This window comes from Sorex araneus, chromosome 2, assembly GCF_027595985.1.
Source record: "Sorex araneus isolate mSorAra2 chromosome 2, mSorAra2.pri, whole genome shotgun sequence".
NCBI lineage: Eukaryota > Metazoa > Chordata > Mammalia > Eulipotyphla > Soricidae > Sorex > Sorex araneus.
In genome coordinates this window covers 209,913,756-209,916,293 of record NC_073303.1, presented here as the reverse complement: position 1 = coordinate 209,916,293, position 2,538 = coordinate 209,913,756, and positions in this window count along the sequence as shown.

Below are 2,538 nucleotides of genomic sequence, written 5' to 3'. Positions count from 1 at the left end.
TAAAGTCCCTTCTGGGTTTTAAACAGTATACCTAGCTAATATTTATATAAAACATTTTACCATATTTCATGCTAACAATCAGTTTGGGGATAATTAGGTATTAATCCCCCCATGTTATAGATGAGAACCTGCATCTACAAATAAGCTTTAGCGAATCCATTCAGGATACACAGATTTACAACTATGAACAGCAGAGTTTCAGACACACAGTGTCCCAGTTCCACCAACAGTGTCAGTGTTCCTCCACCAATGTCCCAAGGTTTCCTCTCACTTCTACCCTGTCCCCTTAGCAAGCTCATTTTGTTTTTATTTAATTATTATAGTTTGGGAGTGATAGCACAAGGGCGGAGTGATAGCACAGCGGTAGGGCATTTGCCTTGCACGCTGACAACCTGGGTTTGAGGTTGTCAAGCCTCGAACCCAGGTTCGAGGTTCGGCAAGCTACCAAGAGTATCCCGCCCACACGGCAGAGCCTGGCATGCTCCCCATGGCATATTCGATATGCCAAACAGTAACAGAAACAACAAGTCTCACAATGCAGACATTACTGGTGCCCACTCGAGCAAATTAATGAACAACAGGATGACAGTGCTACAGTGCTACAGTGCTACAGTTTGGGTCACATGTTTATGAGTTTTGATTCTTAGAATTCTGATGCTTGTAGTTACTTTTCCTCCATGACACCAATATTTCCAAAACCAATGCCCTAGATTTCCTCCTATTTTCATCATGATGGCTCCCCCTGTCTCTTAGTGAACCCATCTTAACTGTACAATTAACTATTTCCTGTAATGTTTTCTTTTTCTCACAAGTAATCCAATAGAAAACCCTGCTGGCTTTTCTCCCAGCACTCAGTGTAACTTCCAGTAATCTAACTTCAGCCCTTCTTCTGCCTGTAGATAGCTCATTCCTTTCTTACCATCGCCCAGAAGAAGTGGAAATAGAATGGAAGAGAAACCAGCCAAAAGGGTCGCAGGTTAATACTCACTGTTTTACTATTCCTGTGACCACTCATAACCAGTGAACTTACCACAGTACAAATTATTTTGCATAATATTTCTTGATGGGCTGGAGCAATAGCACAGTGGTAGGGCACTTGCCTTGCACGTGGCCAACCCAGATTCAATTCCTCCACGCCCTCTCGGAGAGCCCGGCAAGCTACTGAGAGTATCCCACAGTACTCTCATGCACAGCAGAGCTTGGGAAGCTATTTGTGGTGTATTCGATATGCCAAAAACAGCAACAACAAGTCTCACAAAGGAGACGTTACTGGTGCCCACTCGAGCAAATCAATGAACAATGGGACGGCAGTGCTACAATATTTCTTGATAAGAAGACATTATGGGTCTCACAAAACAGATCACCTCAGTTAAACAGATCACCTTTCTTTGCCTTTTCAGTTGGTTAGTAAACTTAATTCTGGAAATATGGTCAACTTCCTAATTAAGTGTGATTCTGGTGGCCATGCTTCTTTAAATATAAAACAGTACATCTTCTTCACTTAAAATCACATTTCATGCTATACGAGCCAGTGAATTCTAGAAGTCAAATTCACTAAGGAAAGGCCACAAACATTCAGAATAAGTGTAGTGTGATGTTAAGAAACCTGTGAGTCCTGGAGGAGGTAGAGAGATGGAGTCTTAATAAAGCATTTAATAAAATAAAATTATTTTATCATTTAAACATTAGAAAATAAAATAATTATCATTTTAATGTTTATCATTAAAACAAAATAATAACTCCTATTCAACTCAATTGTGGAAAGCCTACACATCTCAGAAATATTTTTCTGTCTGGGATTACATCCTTTTCTTTATTGCCTTCATAAGTAAGATTTTATTAAGTGGTTTTTATTTCTAAAGTCTTTTTCAGATCATTTAAAATTGTTCCCACTATGTCCAGTGTTTAAACTTTCATGTATTTTTTAACTTAACACTGCTTTATTTTTCCTAAGTCCTTTAATTGGCTCCCTGGTTTCTAAAAAGTTCATTAATTAGTGGCAAAAATAGCAGGTATACACTTTGATCACAGGATGTTTTTGCTACAAATATGACCCCTTGGCTGGAAATAATCTAGGTTCTGAAGCCCCATACCATATTCTTTGTCATTTCTTTTTTTTAAATTTTTTATTAGTGAATCACCGTGAGGTGGTTACACACTTAAAACTTTTCATGCTTGTGTTTCATACTCTTTGTCATTTCTTGTAACAAAGAAGATATAGAAAATTAGTATCTTCATTTTCTTATTAGTCTACAATTAATATTGCTATGAATTAACGCCCATACTAGTCTAATTATTCAAGGACAAGATTACAATATGGTTGGTTCATGTGTATGCTCTGCAAGCAAGAAGTTTATAAACAAAGATAGTTTGATTATCTGCTAACCATTGGCTGTCAGACTGAAAGGAAGGAAGGGCTTCAGGGGAAGAACAAAGAAAGAAAAATGTTGTGACCTGGATCTCCATTCCCTACTCATCTTTTGTCCTATTGTCAATTTTAAGGAATAGCTAAAGCTTCTTTGACAAGTTTTATGGTCA